The 23,200-nt window shown below is 45.8% G+C and overlaps 1 protein-coding gene and 1 non-coding gene across 2 annotated transcripts in view; both read right to left on the bottom strand.

Moving 5' to 3' along the window:
* The window catches only part of COL3A1 (collagen type III alpha 1 chain), a 2,242,195-nt gene that overhangs the window by 948,897 nt on the left and 1,270,098 nt on the right, over positions 1-23,200 (bottom strand). The gene's annotated exons all lie outside the window — the stretch shown is intronic.
* On the bottom strand, positions 921-994 carry TRNAN-AUU (transfer RNA asparagine (anticodon AUU)). The gene has a single exon. It is a non-coding gene; the product is annotated as a tRNA-Asn (tRNA).

The following is a 23,200-nucleotide window of genomic DNA, read 5'->3' as shown; positions in this document are numbered from 1 at the left end:
TGCACATTCATGATGCAAATCTACTGTTTCATTACATCATGGGGGAAATGCTTTTTTATTATGCGTTTGTTTTCTAGCAGTGTTGCTCGGATAGTACTTTTTAAAATACGAATTGATCCGGATCCAGATTTTCAGATATCCGGATATGAAAATCCGGATCCGATTCGGATATCCGAATCCGAACTTTTAGATATCCGCATGAACGTGGATATCCGAACGCATTATCCGCGGATATCTGACCTATTCGGATATCCGGATAGAGAAACCGGAAGTGCCTTTCAAAATGCTTTAAAACCATTTCTATCCTTTAAAAACACATCTAGCCTCTTACCTTCCTCCCTTCCTTCCTCCTCCTCCAGAGGAGGAGTATCTTGTCTTCCCGGGATTTGTAGGATGTCAAAAGCACACTCACATACATTAGCCAGGAATCAAACCCAGGTTAACTGCGTGGAGGGCAGCTATGCTCACCACTATACTACTAACACTACAGCACGCTCACATACATTACCCAGGACTTAGCTACCGTAATATCTATGTTACGGCAGGGCCCTTATTACACTTTCTCTTACAGGGCTATGGAAACCGTTTTGCCCATGTGATAAAGAGAGGTGCAAAAATGAAATCATGCCTAGCAGAGGATGGTTTCAATCCATCAACCTCTGGGTTATGGGCCCAGCACACTTCTGCTGTGCCACTCTGCAGTCTGCTTACATTTGTATACAATCTTCAAGTTTAAGAAGGGTACATTAGTTCCTTTCACAAAACACGAAGGTGTCCCCAGGTGGCCATGAACCACCAACCTTTCGGTTAACAGCCGAATGCACTAACCAATTGTGCCACAAGGACTGTGTATAGGTCATGGCTGCTAAATGGCTATCTGGGGTTTTCTTCGGACAACTGTTGAGCACAAAATGCAAGGCCATCTCTGGGTGGGCTTGAACCACCAACCTTTCGGTTAATAGCCAAATGCACTAACCAATTGTGCCACAAGGACTGTGTATAGGTCATGGCTGCTAAATGGCTATCTGGGGTTTTCTTCGGACAACTGCTGAGACTAAAATGCAAGGCCATCCCTAGCAGGAAGGGTTGCATGGCCACCTAGCTTTTCATCCTTCCCACCCTTGCCCTGGAATCTTCCAGACTTCAAATTGCTGTCCTTTGCTGTGTGTGTTACACCAGCATCATCATACAGGGGGCCACATGATCTTTCTGATTCTGAAGTCTTGAATTGAATCCTGTAAGCAGTTTCACCATGTGTCTCACTGCTTTCACCTAGCAAATTAGGCAAATAAGCAAGCTCAATTTTCTCTTGGGTATATCACAATGTTACATAGTTACATAGTTATTTGGGTTGAAAAAAGACATACGTCCATCGAGTTCAACCAAAGAACAAGGTACAACACCAACACCAGCCTGCTCCCTCGCATATCCCTGTTGATCCAGAGGAAGGTGAAAAACCCTTACAAGGCATGGTCCAATTAGCCCCAAAACAGAAAAAATTCCTTCCCGACTTCAGATGGCAATCAGATAAAATCCCTTGATCAACATCATTAGGCATTACCTAGTAATTGTAGCCATGGATGTTGTTAAGCTTGGAGGTGTAATCTCCACCGTCAGCATGCAACACATAAGCTGACGTGAAGGAGATACACACACCAGCACAAGGAATCATGATATCCCCAGTTTAGTGGAGGAGAGGACTGACTCCAATAGGAGATTGTGGTGCACAGAGCCGGTGCAGATCCGAACAGCCACAAACAACACTTTCGTAATAACGTCTCAGCGCAAGTAGTGCTGAGACGCATAAACCAGGACTGAGGAGATCAGGACAGGTAGACAGAATGAACGCTTGCTTAACTAGTCACTACTTAGTGACAGCAAGCGTCCACAATAAAACAGACTGGAATGAGGTAGCCAATGCGTTTGCAGCGATGGCGTGCCTCACCAAGACAGGACAGGATAGTCAGGAAATAGCAGGATCAAGATAGATGAACGTAACACAGATAAATATACAATAAGTATGATTTCCTAGCGTATTACAATTACAGCTATCAATGAAACTATTTGTAACGTCTGACTAACATATGTATATATCGGCAATGAACCGATATATGACATAAGCAGGAACTCTGACTAAGACTGGAGTAATACAGGGAACAGGACTCAGAAGGATTCACTATCTCTTCGCAGAGATGAACGCAATCCACAAACAGGACCAGGAACAGGATAACTAGCTCAGCGTGCTGGAACGCTGACTAACGGAACACAGGATATAAACAGTTCGTGTACGTATATATCAGCGACACTGATGTATCAACGTAACACGAATACAAGGAAAATAATAAACGTGCAAGTATGCGTATATATTGGCGATGAACCAATATATGACACAAGACAAGCAAAGTAACAACTTCTAGAAACAAGAGCAGAACTAGGAGGACTCGCTGACCCCTTCGCAGGAGTCAGCGCAGTCCACACGGACTAGGAACGAGGTGGGGCACGGGCAGAGTAACAGACAGGATCTGAGACTATGGTAGCCCATGAGGCATTGCAGGAAGCAGTTCTTTATACTGAGGTCATCCAATGGGAGCAGACCTGCAGATTCCCACACAAGTGAATGGTAATTAATCACAGGCTGATAGCAGGAAAAGGCAGACAATGATATGCAGCCTGCAGGAAAGGGATTGCCCCTCCATAGCAGCAGACAATGTTTGTTTACACAAAAGCATATCAAACTGTCATCAACTTCAGAGCGACTGCAGATGGAATCAGCAACTAGTTTAAGTGCAAACCAAACTATGCAAGCAAATGCATGTAATGACATTAGAACTGCTTGGTTTGCAATACCACTGCAGTCAGCAGTAAACGCTGCAGAAGCGATCATAACAGTACCCCCTCCCTTAAACGCGGCCTCTGGACGCCTATGAAAACTGACATATTTCTCCTGAACCACCCAAACCAAAAAATCAGAAGTGGGAAATCCACTGAAAATTCATGAAGGTCGGATCAGCCCGACAAAACCAAATTCCCGAATCAGTCTCACCAAAACTAGACCAATTGGAACCAGAACCTACCGAACCATGCCCGTCAGCACTACAAGCCTCAGTGTGACACCCATCAGAACCACGACTTCCAGAAAACAACCCCAAGAAACTCTCTGAGCGATACCCACCGCCTTCCAAGGACTGTCCAAAAACGCCAAAGCCTTTGCAATGCCCACCGGAACTGTCCTTACCAACACAAAACCCACTGTTGAACCAGTCCAAGGTACCAGGACAAGTTTCCTCAGAGATCTCCCAGAACACTTGGAAGCTCCAAAGAGATCCCCACAGGTCAGAACGCCCCTTAGGCTCACATGGAGAACTATCAAGAACCCCTATGGAACCGAGGGCAACTCCAGAGTCAGGGTCACAAGGACAAACATCAAGATCAGGGCTTTTAGGGACCAGAACCATCTCCGGGCATGCAGGCCAACCGGCAACATCAGAACATGTCTCCACTAGGGAAGCACGTGAGCACGCTAACACAGACACATCTGGGCACTCTGGCATACGAAGCACATCTGGGCACACCGGCACAAGAGAAACCTCTGGGCATGTCAAGGAACTGCGAACCTCAAAGTCAGTCAAGACAGGACCGAAACCAGAACTGGGCAAAAAAAATTCATCATGACTAGACTTCACAGTTACTGGATTCTCACTAAAAACTGCAGGATCAGACTTAGATGTCGCTGATTCCAGCAGGGTTATTAACAAATCATGTTCAGGGGCATTTACAAGACAGGGCAAATCTTCTGATGTATGCACTGAACTAGACAGGGTTCCCATAGCTTCTTCTGGACTAGACAGAGACTCATCAAATACACTGGACTGGAGCTCATGAAGGGCTGCAAAACAAGTCAATATTGCAGCAATCCCCACTGAACTAGGCAAAACTGAGAAACTCACTGGACAGGAAGGGGACTCTGGAACTACTGCCACACCGGGCAGAAAACCAGAATTTTCCAGGATACAGGGCTGGGTTTCAGAAACACTCATTAACCCGGACTGAAATTCTGAGATTTCTACTATTTTTTCCAGCGAGTCAAAATTATCCATGTTACAGGGCAAGACTTCTGAAACATTCAGAGGACAGGGCTGGAGTTCCTCGGCTGTTACAACACTGGAGAGGGACTCAACAATATTGGTTAAATCAGACTGTGTACAGGGCAAGGTATCTAACACACTTGCTGACGAGGACAATATTTCAATGGCTTCTGCTTTGCTGGGCAGAAATTCATCAAGTTTTATTAGAGCAGACTGTAATTCCAAAACAGCTGCTAGACAAGTGAATATTACTGCAACACCAACTGAGGTAAGCAGTGCCTCAGACTCCTCTGCTAGAGGGTTTGAAGTATCCAAAGTACTGGGTGAAGCATAAGACTCTGCGACCACAGCTTCACTGGACAGGATCACTGAACAGTCCATATTGCAGGGCAAAACCATGGAAGCACCTGCTGGACAGCATAATGATTCTGTGACCTGAGTTTCATTGGAGAAATCTACTGCACAATTCATGGTACAGGGCAAATTCACTGGAACATTTTCTGAACAAGGTAATAATTCTACGATTTCAGGTTCACATAGCAGATGCTCTGAGCTATTCACGAAACTAGAGCGAGGTGTAGAGACAGGAAGATCAAGACACAAAGTTTGTGCATCTGAAGCACTATTCAATTGTAAAATTGGAAAATTCAGATGCTGGGGTTCTGAGGTTTCTAGACAGGATTGCTGGGACTCAGAAACTAATGTAGTGCATCTATTGGCATCTGCTGGATCAGACAGGAGTTGAACTTTATTAACACAGGTAAATTCTACAGAAGTGTTTGCAGAGGCAGGCAAAGATTTTCTAATGTCTGTTTCACTGAACAAAGACTCATGAGTACTGGCTAGGCTGGACTCAGAAGTCAGCAGGACCTCTGGATTCTCTGCTGAGAAATTTGTGCAGGGCAAAGTTAAGAAAGTATCAGTGGCTTCTGTTTTACTGGGAAGTAACACTGAGTTATCCATGGTACAGGGTGGAGTTACAGGAACATTCACAAGACATGGCAGGGACTCAGTAACTGGAGAAGTGGGACAGTCTCCAATTGACAGTGTGTCTTCCCTGGTATCAACTGATTGAATCGCATAAAAATCGTCCAAAATCATCTTCCACACATCGATCAATGGAGCCACAAAGTCATACCCACACACACCAGTTTTTATTAGGTTATAGGCAGACTTAATGCATGCATTCAATACTAATTCACTTTTTGCACTGTAAAACTGACAAAATGAACTTGCATCTTTCTTCCATTCATAGACCAGGGCTTCCATCTCTCCTTTCTCAAATGGAGGATCCCATGCATATTTAACAGCTGAGCATTCCGGCTGATCAGAGTTTGCAAATGTGTTAGTGGCAGAAACATACATTGGGTTATTTAGCAGGTGATTGGCCGATTTCTTATTCCTAAGGATCTCCAATACCTGTAGCAAGTGTTGAACTGTAGTGTATGCAAATTTCCCTTGCTGCACGAATAAATTGATCTGTTCAATACTCTGTAATATATCTTCATAATCATATTCAGATAATTCATTTAAACAAGAACTTTTATTTTCCCTGGCTAGCAATGAAAGTTCATTAGTAGTTTCATAGGTCCATTTGACTCTCCTGAATGGTGACTGAATTTCATTATCTGCTACTGGCGGAGTCTCATTACAGATCTGATGCGCAGTCGCCAAGGGCAACGACTCCGCTGATTGTAACGCTTTTCTTTTGGAGCGTTTACGTTTGGCTTTAGACCCTGCTGCTTTAGCAGAAGAAAAGTTATCAGAACAATTATCTGCTTGCTGATTATTTTTGTAGGCAGTAGAAGGAGCAGCTGATTGACAAGCTGCCAGGAGCTTATCCAAAGGGCTAGGCAAATCGGTTTTGCGCAGCCAGTTATGGATCACAAACGCTAGAAATTCCAGTGGTCTCTCTTTTAAATTGGTATGATCCAAGACATTGTAGGCCCACTGAAACAATCTTCCCTTAAATAAAACATAAACTAGCTGGGGGGCCCACGTTGAAACAGGAGTAGCCTGGAGCTCAGGATTGGCCAGGAACCTGGTACATTCAGAAAAAAACTCATTTTCTGTTTCAGAATTGAGTTTCTCAAATTTCTTAAAGGAACAAGAACCATAACAAACAGTGTCATTTTTGCTGGGAACCCCCCCCCCACAATGGGGATTGGTAATGGGGCTACCATAATGTTAAGCTTGGAGGTGTAATCTCCACCGTCAGCATGCAACACATAAGCTGATGTGGAGGAGGTACACACACCAGCACAAGGAATCAGGATATCCCCAGTTTAGTGGAGGAGAGGACTGACTCCAATAGGAGATTGTGGTGCACAGAGCCGGTGCAGATCCGAACAGCCACAAACAACACTTTCGTAATAACGTCTCAGCGCAAGTAGTGCTGAGACGCATAAACCAGGACTGAGGAGATCAGGACAGGTAGACAGAATGAACGCTTGCTTAACTAGTCACTACTTAGTGACAGCAAGCGTCCACAATAAAACAGACTGGAATGAGGTAGCCAATGCGTTTGCAGCGATGGCGTGCCTCACCAAGACAGGACAGGATAGTCAGGAAATAGCAGGATCAAGATAGATGAACGTAACACAGATAAATATACAATAAGCATGATTTCCTAGCGTATTACAATTACAGCTATCAATGAAACTATTTGTAACGTCTGACTAACATATGTATATATCGGCAATGAACCGATATATGACATAAGCAGGAACTCTGACTAAGACTGGAGTAATACAGGGAACAGGACTCAGAAGGATTCGCTATCTCTTCGCAGAGATGAACGCAATCCACAAACAGGACCAGGAACAGGATAACTAGCTCAGCGTGCTGGAACGCTGACTAACGGAACACAGGATATAAACAGTTCGTGTACGTATATATCAGCGACACTGATGTATCAACGTAACACGAATACAAGGAAAATAATAAACGTGCAAGTATGCGTATATATTGGCGATGAACCAATATATGACACAAGACAAGCAAAGTAACAACTTCTAGAAACAAGAGCAGAACTAGGAGGACTCGCTGACCCCTTCGCAGGAGTCAGCGCAGTCCACACGGACTAGGAACGAGGTGGGGCACGGGCAGAGTAACAGACAGGATCTGAGACTATGGTAGCCCATGAGGCATTGCAGGAAGCAGTTCTTTATACTGAGGTCATCCAATGGGAGCAGACCTGCAGATTCCCACACAAGTGAATGGTAATTAATCACAGGCTGATAGCAGGAAAAGGCAGACAATGATATGCAGCCTGCAGGAAAGGGATTGCCCCTCCATAGCAGCAGACAATGTTTGTTTACACAAAAGCATATCAAACTGTCATCAACTTCAGAGCGACTGCAGATGGAATCAGCAACTAGTTTAAGTGCAAACCAAACTATGCAAGCAAATGCATGTAATGACATTAGAACTGCTTGGTTTGCAATACCACTGCAGTCAGCAGTAAACGCTGCAGAAGCGATCATAACAGATGTCTTTTAACGCAAGGAAAGCATCTAAGCCCCCTTTAAATGCAGGTATAGAGTTTGCCATAACTACTTCCTGTGTCAATGCATTCCACATCTTAATCACTCTTACTGTAAAGAACCCTTTCCTAAATAAATGGCTAAAACGTTTTTCCTCCATGCCCAGATCATGTCCTCTATAGAGATGTAGTGAACGGTTCGCCTGCAAACGGTTCCAGGCGAACTTTGGGGGTTCGCGTTCGCCTGGACCATGCGAACTTTTGCGGAAGTTCGATTCGCCCCATAATGCACTATGAGGGTCAACTTTGCATCACAGTCAGCAGGCACATTGTAGCCATTCAGGCTACACTAAGCCCTGGAGCCCCACCCCCCTTATATAAAGCAGGCTCGCCGGCCATTACACTCACTCGTGTGCCTGCTAGAGACAGACTAGGGACAGCTGCTGCAGACTTGTTCTCCTAGGGACAGATTAGTTAGGTTCTTGGCTGCTTAGCTTGCTCCTGGCTGATTGTTATTGCTTTTATAGCACCCCTCAACAGCTCTTTTCAGAGCTCATCCTGTACTTTTTTTCTGTGTGTCAAACTGACACTTTTGTTGCATGCACAGCATTGCTAATTGATAGTGTGTGTGCCACTGCCAGCAGCCCAGCACATTCAGTGACTACCTGTGTGTGTGACAGGGAGCTGCACATTGTACTACCCAGTACTGCATATACCCAGTACCTGTTGTGTTTACTTAACCCACCTCGTTATCACTGCATCTAACTACCTGTTGCGTTGAGTGAACCCACCTCACTGCATCTAAGTACCTTTACTGTTCAGTGAACCCACCTCACTGCATCTAACTACCTGTTGTGTTGAGTGAACCCACCTCACTGCATCTAACTACCTGTTGTGTTGAGTGAACCCACCTCACTGCATCTAAGTACCTGTTGTGTTGAGTGAACCCACCTCACTGCATCTAAGTACCTTTACTGTTCAGTGAACCCACCTCACTGCATCTAAGAACCTTTACTGTTCAGTGAACCCACCTCACTGCATCTAACTATCTGTTGTGTTGAGTGAACCCACCTAACTGCATCTAAGTACCTGTTGTGTTGAGTGAACCCACCTCACTGCATCTAAGTACCTGTTGTGTTGAGTGAACCCACCTCACTGCATCTAAGTACCTTTACTGTTCAGTGAACCCAGCTCACTGCATCTAACTACCTGTTGTGTTGAGTGAACCCACCTCACTGCATCTAAGTACCTGTTGTGTTGAGTGAACCCACCTCACTGCATCTAAGTACCTTTACTGTTCAGTGAACCCAGCTCACTGCATCTAACTACCTGTTGTGTTGAGTGAACCCACCTCACTGCATCTAAGTACCTGTTGTGTTGAGTGAACCCACCTCACTGCATCTAAGTACCTTTACTGTTCAGTGAACCCAGCTCACTGCATCTAACTACCTGTTGTGTTGAGTGAACCCACCTCACTGCATCTAAGTACCTGTTGTGTTGAGTGAACCCACCTCACTGCATCTAAGTACCTTTACTGTTCAGTGAACCCACCTCACTGCATCTAACTACCTTTACTGTTCAGTGAACCCACCTCACTGCATCTAAGTACCTGTTGTGTTGAGTGAACCCACCTCACTGCATCTAAGTACCTTTACTGTTCAGTGAACCCACCTCACTGCATCTAAGTACCTTTACTGTTCAGTGAACCCAGCTCACTGCATCTAACTACCTGTTGTGTTGATTGAACCCACCTCACTGCATCTAAGTACCTGTTGTGTTGAGTGAACCCACCTCACTGCATCTAAGTACCTTTACTGTTCAGTGAACCCAGCTCACTGCATCTAACTACCTGTTGTGTTGAGTGAACCCACCTCACTGCATCTAAGTACCTGTTGTGTTGAGTGAACCCACCTCACTGCATCTAAGTACCTTTACTGTTCAGTGAACCCAGCTCACTGCATCTAACTACCTGTTGTGTTGAGTGAACCCACCTCACTGCATCTAACTACCTGTTGTGTTGAGTGAACCCACCTCACTGCATCTAAGTACCTTTACTGTTCAGTGAACCCACCTCACTGCATCTAACTACCTTTACTGTTCAGTGAACCCAGCTCACTGCATCTAACTACCTGTTGTGTTGATTGAACCCACCTCACTGCATCTAAGTACCTGTTGTGTTGAGTGAACCCACCTCACTGCATCTAAGTACCTTTACTGTTCAGTGAACCCAGCTCACTGCATCTAACTACCTGTTGTGTTGAGTGAACCCACCTCACTGCATCTAAGTACCTGTTGTGTTGAGTGAACCCACCTCACTGCATCTAAGTACCTTTACTGTTCAGTGAACCCACCTCACTGCATCTAACTACCTTTACTGTTCAGTGAACCCACCTCACTGCATATAACTAACTGTTGTGTTGAGTGAACCCAGCTCACTGCATATACCTAGCATCCCCCTGAGATGGACAAAATGGACAAACCAGGTAGAGAAAGAGGTAGAGGCAGCCCCAGAGGAATGCCACCAGGCACCGACAGGTCTGCGCGAGGTGGTGTAGCTGTGATTTCGTGTGGACCTGGCCCAAAATACAGTGCTCAGAAGAAGGCACGTGCCATCACTTCCCAAGATCAGGGCATGCTTGACTAAACACAGAACACCTCATCTCCCGCAGCCACCAGCGCTACAACAAGCACCACATCCGCTGCATTTGACACTTCGCAGGAGTTATTTGGTGGTGGTGGTGAAATCACTGATTCCCAGCCACTACTGCAACAACAAGAAGAAGGCGCAGGTACACCACCTCATACGTCTGAGTTAGGTGGCGATAGTATGGACGTAACGTGTGAGGAGGGGGATGATGAACCACCTGAAGTTGGTGCAGTTGAGGAGGTGTCTGAGGAAAGCGAAGCTGGGCAGGAGGATTATGATGACGATTATACGGATGCCACGTATGTTCCCAGTAGAGGAGATGACCAGGGGGACAGTTCAGAGGGGGAGTCAGAGAGGAGTAGGAGGAGACGACTCCATGATAGAAGCAGAGGGAGCTCATTCTCAGAAACAGCTGGGGGCAGTGTCCGGCGCCATGTATCGCCAGCTATGGCCAGCCAGCCAACATGCCCTTCAACGTCAGCTGCTGATGCCACCGTAGCGCCATCACCCCAGGGGGGCTCAGCGGTTTGGAAATTTTTTAACATGTGTGTCTCAGAATGGAGCAAAGCCATCTGTTCTCTCTGCCAGCAAAAATTGAGCCGTGGAAAGGTCAACTCTCATGTAGGGAGAGGTGCCTTACGAAGGCACCTGGAGAAAAGGCACAAACAGCTATGGCAAGAACACCTGAGGAAAAAGCAGCACCCCTCAAAAGACAAGCCACCCTCCTTCTCCTCTTCCTCCTTCAGGTGCATCGTCTTCATCCGCTTTCTCCCTTGCACCTTCACAGCCACCCTCCTCCACACTGCCTCTTCCCTTGAGCGGTTCCTTCTCCTCTGCCCACAGCAGTACCCAGCTGTCCGTGAAGGAAGTATTTGAGCGTAAGAAGCAAATGTCTGCCAGTCACCCTCTTGCCCGGCGTCTGACAGCTGGCGTGGCGGAACTATTAGCTCTCCAGCCATTACCATACAAGCTGGTGGAGTTGGAGGCTTTCCGTAAGTTTGTGGCCATTGGTACACCGCAGTGGAAGATATAAGGCCACAATTATTTTTCACAAAAGGCCATACCCAAACTGTACCATGCAGTTGAGAGGCAAGTGGTGTCAACTATTGCGAAGAGCGTTGGGTCAAGGGTCCACCTGACCACGGATGCCTGGTCTGCCAAGCACGGACAGGGACGCTACATTACATACACAGCCCATTGGGTCAACCTGGTGACCGATGGCAGCAAGCAGGGAGTACGTGGCTGCGCAGTGGACCGACTTGTCACACCTCCACGGCTTGTAGGCAGGCCTCCAGCCACCTCCTCTCCGCCTGCTACCACCTCTTCGCTGTCATCATCCTCCTCCTCCTCCTCCTTGGCTGGTGCCGCGATCTCCTCTCCAGCTACACAGCCCCCCCACCCCAGGGCCTATGCTGCAGGCCAGGTACAACGGTGTCACGCAGTGTTAGACAGGTCTTGCCTGAAGGCGGAGAGTCACACTTGAGCAGCTCTCCTGGCTGCTCTTAACAAACAGGTGGAGCAATGGCTGACCCCGCACAAGCTTGAGATCGGCAACATGGTGTGTGACAACGGCAGCAATCTCATTTCTTCATTGAATTTGGGAAAGCTGACACACATACCCTGCATGGCACATGTGCTGAATCTGGTCGTGCAAAGATTTGTGTCCAAGTACCCAGGCTTACAGGACGTCCTGAAGCAGGCCAGGAAGTTGTGTGGGCATTTCAGGCACTCTTACACGGCCATGGCACGCTTTACGGACATTCAGCGGAGAAACAACTTGCCGGTGAGACGCCTGATTTGCGATAGCCCGACTCGCTGGAATTCCACCCTCCTGATGTTCTCTCGCCTGCTAGACCAGGAGAAAGCCGTCACCCAGTACCTGTATCATTACAGTACAAGGACACAATCTGGGAGGATGGGGATGTTGTGGCTCAACAACTGGACACTGATGCAAAATGCATGCAGAGTCATGGAGCCCTTTGAGGAGGTGACCAAACTGGTGAGTCGCGCTGAGGGCACCATCAGCGACTTGATCCCCTACGCCTACTTCCTGGAGCATGCCGTGCGTAGAATGGTGGATACAGCTGTGGAGGAGCGTGAACAAGAACAGTTACAGCAGCAGGAGTCGTGGGAGCGATTTACATCCGAACCCGATGTTTCCACAACACCTGCGGCAGCACAGAGGGGGGAGGAGGAGGAAGAAGAGGAGTCGTGTGGAGAAAGAGAGGAGTCAGACTCTGATGATGGGGATGAGGAAGGTGTTTCTGTGGAGGAGGAAGAGGCGGCGGAAGAAGAACAAACGCAGCAGCCGTCACAGGGGGCTTCTGCTGCTCCACGTTCCCGTGGTATTGTTCGTGGTTGGGGGGAGGAAGAGGAGTTGCGTCCTGTCACTGAGGAAGAGCAAGAGGAGATGGAGAGTACGTCTGCATCCAGCTTTGTGCAGATGGCCTCTTTCATGTTGTCCAGCCTGTTGAGGGACCCCCGTATCAAAAAACTCAAGGCGAATGACCTGTACTGGGTGGCCACGCTACTAGACCCTCGGTACAGGCACAAAGTGGCGGACCTGTTACCAACTCAACAGAAGGCGGAAAGGATGCAGCACTTGCAGAACAAGCTGTCGATGATGCTTTACAATGCGTTTAAGGGTGATGTGGCTGCACAACACAATCAAGGTACCACTGGCAGTAACCCTCCTCCTCCCAAGTCCACGCAGGCAAGGACAGGACGCTCCAGCGATCTCAGGGTGATGTCGGACATGAGAACATTCTTTAGTCCAACTCCTCGCCATAGTCCTTCCGGATCCACCCTCCACCAACGCCTGGACCGGCAGGTAGCCGACTACCTGGCCTTGAGTGTGGATGTAGACACTGCGCGCAGCGACGATGAATCCTTGGACTACTGGTTGCGCAGGCTTGACCTGTGGCCAGAGCTGTCCCAATTTGCCATACAACTTCTATACAATACAATACAATAACATTTGTAAAGCGCTTTTCTCCCATAGGACTCAAAGCCCATAGTTGTGTCTCAGATTAATACAGGGTTGCAGGCTGGGTTGTGTTACAGAGGAGATAGTCAGATGTTCATGAATGCCAGACTAAAGAGGTAGGTTTTCAGTTTAGACTTAAATGCTTCCAGGGATGGAGCTGTCCTGATTGGGTGTGGCAGGGAGTTCCAAAGTGTAGGGGCAGCATGACAAAAAGGCTCTGTCTCCAAAGGTTTTGAGGTGGACTCTGGGGGTGACCCTGGTGTTACGTCCTTTTGATCTAAGATTGTGGGGGGTGTGATGCAGTTGCAACAAGTCCTTCAGGTATCCAGGGCCCAGATTGTGCAAGGATTTGAATGTCAGTAAGCCAATCTTAAACAGAATTCTCCATTTTATCGGTAGCCAATGGAGTGAGCTCAGGGTTGGTGTTATGTGGCAATGGCGGGGTTGGCTCGTTAACAGCCTTGCGGCGGCATTCTGTACTAATTGCAGGTGGCGTAAGTCTTTCTTATGCAGGCCTGTGTAGAGGGCATTGCAGTAGTCTAACCTTGATGTGACGAAGGCATGAACTAGGGTTGGAAGATCCTCTGAAGGAATTAGGTGTTTAATCTTTGCAATCTTTGCAACTTCTCTCTTGCCCTGCTGCAAGCGTCCTGTCAGAAAGGACCTTCAGTGCAGCTGGAGGCATAGTCACTGAGAAGAGAAGTCGCCTAAGTCACGACAGTGTTCAGTACCTGACCTTTATCAAAATGAATGAGGAATGGATCACGGAGGGCTACTGCACGACCGAAGACTAAGTCAGTCCCCACATACAGCATCTCTGCCTGCAGGCCGCTTGCCTTCTCCGCCACCACCAACAGGGTCCAGGACTCTAGGCGTATTCCTGAATTTTTAAGGCCGCTGCTAGCAGCGGCCGCTACACTGATTTTTCTGGTGCGTGTACATGCCTGCCTAATTTTTCTGGCTGCACTGCGGGCGGCTGCAACAAAAAAACAAAAGGCATGCACATGTGCCCATCCCCCTTCGTGATCAATACCTTGCCGCGGTGAAGGGGCTTGCGTATTACAATGAAGCAATGACCGACGGCTATGTGAGTGTCTCAGGTGGGGGTGGGACACAATAGATAATAAGGTCGTTGCTTCATTGTGGTCAGACCAAATTTGATCAGCTGGACAGTCACTGTTGTTCTATCATTGAGCTACCACAGCCCGGCGACCATATGGGCTTGAAAACCGCCACGGCCTACACACTCGCCACGGTGCACACTAGTCCAGCACGGCCGTCACTACGCAAACAGCTGTTTGCGGTGCGTTACACAGTGAGTTTGGTGTGTCAGTGTGAAGCAGAACTCTAATTACACTCCCTGATTGATGTATACACATGCAAGATGTTTTAAAGCACTTTAGGCCTGCAATTTAGCATTCAATGTGATTTCTGCCCTTAAAACGCTGCTTTGCGTCACATCCAGATTTTTCCCCAGGATTTTGGGCATGTATCCCACTCCGCCATGCCCCCCTCCAGGTGTTAGACCCCTTGAAACATCTTTTCCATCACTTTTGTGGCCAGCATAATTTTTTCTATTTTTCAAAGTTCGCATCCCCATTGAAGTCTATTGCGGTTCGCGAACTTTTACGCGAACCGAACCTTCCACGAAGGTTCGCGAACAGGGTTCGCGAACCGAAAAACGGAGGTTCGCGACATCTCTAGTCCTCTAGTCCTTTGAGAAGGCCTAGGGACAAAAAGCTCATCCGCCAAGCTTTTATATTGCCCTCTGATGTATTTATACATGTTAATTAGATCCCCTCTAAGGCGTCTTTTTCTCTAGACTAAATAAACCCAGTTTATCTAACCTTTCTTGGTAAGTGAGACCTTCCATCCCACGTATCAATTTTGTTGCTTGTCTCTGCACCTGCTCTAAAACTGCAATAGAGCAGGTGCAGAGACGAGCAACAAAATTGATACGTGGGATGGAATGTTACATGCTAGGCTGGCTTCAGTATGTAGTGCTGTCAGTAGTATAGTGGTGAGCATAGCTGCCCTCCAAGCAGTGGACCTGGGTTCGATTCCTGGCCAATGCATGTAAGCTGGCTTTTGACATCCTACAAATCCCTGAGAGAGAGGGAGGTGGAGGAGCTGTGTGTGTCTTTTTGCCATTGAACCTGTAATCTGGATTTGGATATCTGGGAGAAATCCGCGGATATCCGGGTTGGCTGTAAAATTATCTGCAGATAGCTATCCGGATTTTTTAAAAATCCGGAATCCGAATCCGAACCCGATAGTGTAAAAAAGTTCGGATATCCGGGTTACCCGGATATCCGAAATCCGGATGAGCATCCCTGTTTTTTAGAAGGGAAAATTTTGTCTTACAGCCTTTAGCGTTTTTGAAGGAAACTGGCTGTTACATTAGTTGACTCTGTCCACAACCTATCTGTCATGTACTTGTGGAGCGTGAATTCTCTGTGTGGCCGGATGGGTACAGCCATGGAGACCAGATGGGTGTGCCCGAAGGCTACTGCTGAGTGCAACTGGATAATCTGAGGTGAGGTACAGGTGCAACAGACAATAGACGTAGTCAGGGATAAGCCAGGAGTTTGTTAAAGGAAATCAGTCTGAATCAGATGAGGTACAGGAACATAGGTCAAATGGATAGTCAAAGCATTGCCAAGGATCAAAGTCAGGATATCAGCTCATAAGGGAAAGTCTCTTAGGACACAGGGACATAGGAAACACGAGGAACCTCATATGATGCTTAGGCAACCAGACTGAGACCAGGAAGTGTTTTTAAAACATAGTCCAGGAAGTGAGCTCACATGCTCACATGCAAACAGGGATGCATAGCACATTCCAGCCGCCCAATCAGGAGACAGCCGGCGCAGATGCTTAAATAGGGCTAGGGGAAAAAGCAACATCCAGCTGCCTCCATATGTGGCTTTGAGACAATGGTCAATGTAACTAGAGATGGCCCGAAGAGATGCCAGGGGACAGTTTCTGGCAAACTTGGGCTGTTCCCTGTTTGTATTAAACACATTTTTTTGTAAAAAAATTGCATTTGCATTGTTACATTAAAAGCGGAATAAAACCCAGCATTTCCTCTTTGCTCAATTTTTTTTTTACAGCATATTATATACAACCAGCATTTTTTTTTTTTAGTAGAACAACATTCAAAGGGTTACACACAGGACTTGAATGTTCAGTGCAGAGAAATCTGGACACTTCCGAAGTGGAGATAATGTTATCTTGTGTTTACTTAATTGTATCAAGTGAGGAATGTGACACATTCTCTGACTGTGCAGAAACTCCTGGATACAGACAGACACTCAAAGCATTTCTGCCTTTAATACATAATGAATAAAACCAGTTATGAATAAAATGCAAAGTCATCTCTCAAAGCAAAAAACTGTACTTTTGGGAACTTGTAATTGCTAAATGAATAATAATACTTATGCACATTGCACAAATGCAAATATGATAACTGTATGGCATACAAAAAGTAGGAAAACATGTTTTTATTGAATATTATGTCAGGGTTTGTAAAGCGCTTTAATGTCAATGGCTGCCGTTTTTAGAGGTTAATAGCAAAGCCCCTGTATGAGCTAGAAACACCAAATTTGCAGGGTATGTTAAGGAGGACAATGGGAACAAGAGGGAAAAATATTTAATAAGACCTTATAGAGTGCGTTCAATGAGGGAAATATAAAAAAGAAATTGATGTGCCCCCCCCCCTCCTGAGCCTCCTTAACCCCTTGTCCCCCATGCAGGCTTGGATAGCCAGAATGCAAAGCCCCACGTGACCCTGAGCTATAGCAGCCTGCATGATCCATGGTATGGGGCCAAACGTCCCCCTTTGCCCCAGAGGTTTTGTCCAGTACATGGACAAGGGACTCTTCTCCCACCTCCAGTGCCCCAGGAGGAGGTGGGGCCAATGACTCCTTGAGGGGAGGGGGGTTCAAGGTGGCATCTGGGAGTCCATTTTATGAAGGGGATGCCAGCCCCTTCCCCAGGAGAAATAAGTATAGGGGCACATAGTACCCATTTCCACAAAGGGATAACATAAAAATAAACACAACCACAAAAAAGTCCTTTATTAATCTTATTTGTGTGCTTGATTCAAGATATCCGCCGCGCACCCGCCACCACACACAGTGCTTGCCGCAGCTCTAGCTATACTAAGTATAGTTAGGGCAAAAAGTATCTTTAAATTTGGCTCCAAGGCTCCCCACTGGTCTATTAACAGACCAATGTGAATCCTCCAGATTCCCACTGGTCTGCTAATAGACCAAAGGGGAACCTTGGAGCCACATTTAAAGATGATTTTGGCTCTAAGAACTCTTCTGTCCGCACAGCTCCAGCTCTCCTCCCCACCCACTGCACCTATAGCGCCAACGCAAGCTGTCACCCTAGAGCACCCACAGCACCCCGATATCAACACGTAAGGGGGCTTTGATATAAATCACTAAATTCGGCGGCCATTAACCAATTTCCCACACTCAGCACATGAACTTTAACCACTTTACCCCCGCCCGTACGGATTTCTCCGTCCCTTTTTCCATCCTTTAACCCCCAGGGACGGAGAAATCCGTACTTTGCGCACTCCCGCCGCTGCCCGCGCTCCCGCTCGTAAACACGCCGCCCGCCGCTAGTAAACACGCCACCGCCCACTCGCCCGGAGATCAATGAACGGGAAAATCCATTCCCGTTCGTTGATCTAAGCCCCGCAATGATCTGCTGCTCTCCGATGAGCAGCGCGATTATTGTGAAAAGATATAAACTTACCCAACCTCCAAGTACTTCCTCCAAGCTTCCGGAAGGACGCTTGGAGGTCGCATTAAAACAAAAAGTTACTGTGGCCATCTTCTGGCCAAATAGTAAAACTACACCCTACACATTTTTCACATACAAATAAATTACTTTTACACAAGAAATTAACTCATTACCTCCCACACTCCCAATTTTTTTTTTTTTTGTAATTAAAAAAAAATTAAAAAATGTACAATAAAAAAATACATAAATAGTTACCTTAGGGACTGAACTTTTTAAATATTTATGTCAGGAGGGTACAACACTGTTACTTTATAAACTATGGTCTTGTAATTAGGGATGGACGCAAAACTGAAAAAAATGCACCTTTATTTCCAAATAAAATATTGGCGCCAAACATTGTGATAGGGGCATAATTTAAACAGTTTTATAACCGGGACAAAAGGGCACATACATTTCATGGGTTTTAATTACAGTCGCATGCATTATTTAAAAACTATAATGGCCAAAAACTGAAAAATAATTAATTTTTTTCCCACATTTTTCCTATTTTCCCATTAAAACACATTTAGAATAAAATAATTCTTGGCATAATGTCCCACCTAAAGAAAGCCTAATTGGTGGCAGAAAAAACAAGATATAGTTCATTTCATTGCGATAAGTAATAATAAAGTTATAGACGAATGAGTGGAAGGAGCGCTGAAAGTTGAAAATTGCTCTGGTGGTCAGGGGATAAAACCCCTCAGTGGTGAAGTGGTTAAAATCTATTTTCTCCAAAACTGTAAGGTCTTTTTGATTTTTTTCCCTCTTATTCCCACTGTCCTCCTTAACATACCCTATAAATTTGGTGTTTCTAGCATGTACGGGGGCGTTCCTATTAACCACTTAACTCTGCATCCATAAAATTTTGAAAATAGCCATTAAAAAACCAGTTGTGCAAAATACTTATTTTTTGGTGACTATTTTTCAGTTGATTCTCATCTGCCACTGACCAGGTTTTGGTACACTTTTTACACCTTTTTTAAAAACATTGTGGCTGCAGAGAGGCCCTGCAAATTTTAGTGTTTGCCTGCCCATTAAAGTCTATGTAGACTGATGCGAACAGCTTATTCACAAACGTTTGGTGAAAATTCACGTTGGCAAACAGAAGATTTGATGTTCGCTACATATAACTTGACCAAAGCCGGTATTTTTTCACTCAAAAATGGCAACCCTATGGCTACTTAATTTTTAATCTTGAGGCATCTTGCTGTTTCATTAATGTATCTTGAAGCACCTGATTACTTAATTATTTTGTCTGGAGGCATGTGACTGTTTGTTTTATATGGATACTTGTGACTACTGAACATTTTTCTCCAAAGGCATGTGGCTAATTAATTTTTTATTTGAAGACATGTGACTACTGGATTCTCTTTTAACCTGAGGCATATGACTACTAAATTAATTTATCTATAGGCATGTGAATATGTAATTGTTTTATATGGGAGTTACAGTGTAGGGGCTACAATCAACCAAACACCCTCTTACTAAAATGGTATGGGAAACAAACGTTTGACTTCTTAAAGAGAGTCTGAAGCGAGAATAGATCTCGCTTCAGACCTCATATATAGCAGGGGCACGTGTGCCCCTGCTAAAACGCCGCTATCCCGCGGCTTAACGGGGGTCCCTGTCCCCCCAAACCCCCTCCGTAATGCGGGGGAGCGCTTCCTGGTTGGGGCAGGGCTAACCGCCGCAGCCCTGCCCCACGCACGTCTGTCAGCGCGTATCTCCGCCTCTCCCCCGCCCCTCTCAGTCTTCCTTCACTGAGAGGGGCGGGGAGAGGCGGCAATGCGCGTCTGATAGACGCGACTGGAGGCAGGGCTGCAGCCGTTAGCCCTGCCTCCAGGAAGACAATTTTAGCGACCAACTTTCTGACCAACTTTTGCGGGGGGTGGGTTGGGGGTGAAGGGACCCCCGTTTAGCCGTGGGATAGCGGCGTTTTAGCAGGGGCACACGTGCCCCTGCTATATATGAGAGCTGAAGCGAGATTTAGTATCGCTTCAGTGTCTCTTTAAAACAGAAAGTCTTTGCAATTATTCAGGTTGGAGTGAACTCTGAAATGTCTTCCAGTGCATTACTGCTGAATATGCAAATCATCCATTGTTGTCCCTGGAATGCAATGTTGTGTCAGCTTGTTAAATATACAGCGTCACAATAATCCACCATGCATACAGACTGTTTTGAATTTTGTTGATCCTCATCAGTGCATGGCATGGATTAATGTGGCTCTACGGGGTAGGGCTTGAAATACCCAGAGTTACAAAGTACCCAGCAAGCTCATGGTGAACCAAAACTCCTAGGAGTGTGTAAGGGGCTACAATGGCCCAGAAAACCCTATTACTAAAATACTATTAATCCATGCCATGCACTGATGTGGATCAACCCCCCCCCCCCCCCCCAAAAAAAAAACCTGCACACACTAAAGATTATGAACCATGTGGCATATAAAGTGAATACTTAATACAGGAAGTCCCCGGGATACAAACAACCAGCTGATCCTGGCACATTTTGTTGCACAGCTTAGTGTGCGGATGCAGAACATAGCGCAGTAGAAGATTTTGCTCTCACCTCTCTGCTGTTCTTCCACCTGTCCACTTAGCCTAGTGCCCAACATCTCCGACTGCATATAACATGATTACATGCAGAGGCGCCTCTAGAGACCAGCTGATAAGCTAATTGCCTAAAGTGGCAGATTTATAGAGGCGGCTTTGAGGGGAAAAAAATGTTTATTTTTCCTGTCCTTAGAGACTGAAAATTAAGGGAAAAGTTCTAATGAAAGCCTCTGCTGCTCAGCCTCAAATAAGGAATCTACAAACCTTTTGTCTACAACACTTTGTTTGACGTTCCCTAATATAAGTGTTATCTAGGGATCTGGAGTGTGTCTGTGTGACCCCTGTCCCGTTAGGATGGTGTCTTTGTGTGCATTCCAGAATGGACTGGCCAGGGGAGGAAGGAGAGAGATTTTCCCCCAGGCTGGTGGTACAGTGTATAATGCAATGTGATGCACTAGGCTGGTTGAGGGAAATAAAAGTACAATTTGACGGCAAGCTGGTAAATGTACACAGCATGATGCAGAAGAGAGGCTTGCCTCCTACAGTGTCCTTAGAAAAAAAAACTCTGTCTCCTTTCTCACCATTGTAAAGACTGCATGTGGTCAGCTAGATAAGGTATTTCACAGGTTGAAAAGATTTAGACAGTCCCTAGACTCCATGAGGGCTGCTTTCTGACTTGTGTGACTGGCAGGGACAGGAGTCCTATTACAGGCAAGTAGCCTCTGTGTGATATGGGACTGCATTACAGATAAGCTCTCTGCTCCATCTCAGGTTATTTTCAGTATCTTTCCACTCCTCTCTCTCTCATTCACCTTTGTTTCCCCCCTTCCCCTAGTGCTGGCTGTCTTCTTGTCTTAAAGGAAAGCTAAATAAATGTGCTTTCCCTCCTCTCTCTGTATAGTGTAATGGTTAAGGGCTCTGCCTCTGGCACAGGCAACCTGGGTTCAAATCTCTGCTTCTTCCTACTCAGTGTCACGATCTGTTCCTGCTGGTGACACTTGTGAACTGTATGGACTTCCTCTGTTAACCAGCAGATGTCCCCTCTCATTTCAAGAACATTTTACATTCCTCCTGAAGTTACCTCTGCCCACCAGCAGAGGTCTCTGTATCCAAGAACTGTGTGTCTGCAGCCTTGGAAGAGGTCACATGACCATCCTGCAGAGTATATAACTCCAGCTCCAACAGAACACTGGTGCTAGTTCATTGGTGATGATAGCCCTAGAGCCTGTGTTCTGGTACTTTTCCTGTTACCTTGTACCTGATTCCTGTTACCTGATTCCTGCTACCTGTAACATGTCTGCCTGTTACCTGATTGTTTGACTCCCTGGTGTATGATATTGGCTTTGTCTGACTATTCTTCTGCTCACCGATTGTATTGCTTGATGTCCTGGTATCTGATCTCGGCTTGTTGACTAACCTATTGCCTGCTGCATATGTCCTGCGCTTGAATGTATATTATCCTGTGCATATATATTAGTTAGTTAGCTTAGTTAGACAGGGTCCGGGGTTCACTGTGTGCACATTGTATATACTGTAGATTTGGTTTGTGCATGTCTGATCATAAGACATTTGCCTGCAATCGTATTGCCAGTTTGCAATCATATTGCTACTTGTACAGTTCACTTGTATTTATGTTCATGCACCAATTGCAGCATCACTTGTGTATATATCCTGCCCTTGTAAATAAACCATTACTTTATTTCACCTTTACCCTGGTTTTGGTCTTCAGTATTTCCACATTAAGTGACATTCTGCATACAGTGCAAATCTGCGTGCACTGCACGTTACAGAATGAACTAGCCAAAACAGTCACTAGGAAATACTGAAGGTTCATTCATTCCAGCCATGAGGTTAAACTGGACTCCGCAGGATATAGATTACTTTGCCATCTTGACAGAGGAGGATAGAAAACACTGTTATAAAGAGTTTTTCGATTACTCTTATGATGAATTGCAGCAATTAATTTCACAAATTAATTATTTTTTTTTAATTAATTAAATATTTTTCCAGTGTCTGATGTGCAAGCCCTGCTGCAGATTCTGCAAAGTCTTTTGGTGGCTAAAAATCCAGCTACAACAACCTATTATCAGCCTAATCAACAGATTAAGCCAATTAACCCTTTAAGCTATGTTCAGAGTAATCTATCTGCTCCCATTAAAAGTGACTGGGACCCTCCGTTTGGAAAATGGGAGATGAGTGTCTGGTTAATGATTTGAAGGATGATTGGAGGTCGTTTATTAGCTATTATGCTCAGAAAGATGAACAATTTGTGTCCGCATGTATAAAATCTGCAAAAACTTTGGTTGATTTGGGTGTGTGCATGCAAAGGTCTGTTTCTCCTTTAATTGATGCATGGGAGAGAGTTCTGTCCACTTACTTTCCTTCAGCTAATCTTTCTAATGACCAGCTCACACAGTGCTCAGTGGCTAAAGTTAAACCTGCTTCTAATCACAAGTCAGTTCCCCTTCAGACTGCAAAAAGATCTACACTTTGGTTAAAGCAGTATCCAGTTACATACCAATAGCATGTTCTCGCTTTGAAAACTGTCAAAGCAAAGAATAAACGGAAATACTTTCCAACCTCATCTATTCACCATTCACTACCTGTTGCACCAGATCCAGGTGGAATCACTTTACAAACTTTGACACAAAC

Source organism: Hyperolius riggenbachi, chromosome 7 (genome assembly GCF_040937935.1).
Source record: "Hyperolius riggenbachi isolate aHypRig1 chromosome 7, aHypRig1.pri, whole genome shotgun sequence".
NCBI lineage: Eukaryota > Metazoa > Chordata > Amphibia > Anura > Hyperoliidae > Hyperolius > Hyperolius riggenbachi.
Note: the sequence above shows the minus strand (reverse complement) of the source record. Positions and strands in the feature narration are given on the sequence as shown.